This window comes from Dipodomys ordii, unplaced genomic scaffold (genome assembly GCF_000151885.1).
Source record: "Dipodomys ordii isolate 6190 unplaced genomic scaffold, Dord_2.0 Scaffold277, whole genome shotgun sequence".
NCBI lineage: Eukaryota > Metazoa > Chordata > Mammalia > Rodentia > Heteromyidae > Dipodomys > Dipodomys ordii.
In genome coordinates this window covers 118,874-119,197 of record NW_012267493.1, presented here as the reverse complement: position 1 = coordinate 119,197, position 324 = coordinate 118,874, and positions in this window count along the sequence as shown.

Sequence of the window (324 nt, the reverse complement as noted above, 5' to 3'; positions counted from 1 at the left end):
GCTACTCAGTGCCATGTGAAGTAATGGACTGGTTTTTGGTTTACTTCTCCCAGTTTTAATGTGATATCATTTATTTATACTTAAATGAAAAAGAAGCAATCTTTTTCCCATTATCAGAGAGGAACCTGTATAGAGGCAAATTTGCCACATGGCGTCCTTAAGTCTCCATTTGGTCACTGAGATCTGACAACCTGCAGTTGGCCCAGCCCCTGATGATTTGCATCTTCCCTAGAGCACAGCCCAAGAACTTGATAAGCTGCGTACACACTGTTCAGTAGAATGTTCCAGTCAGCACACAGCATGGACATGAGGAACCCTGCTCAA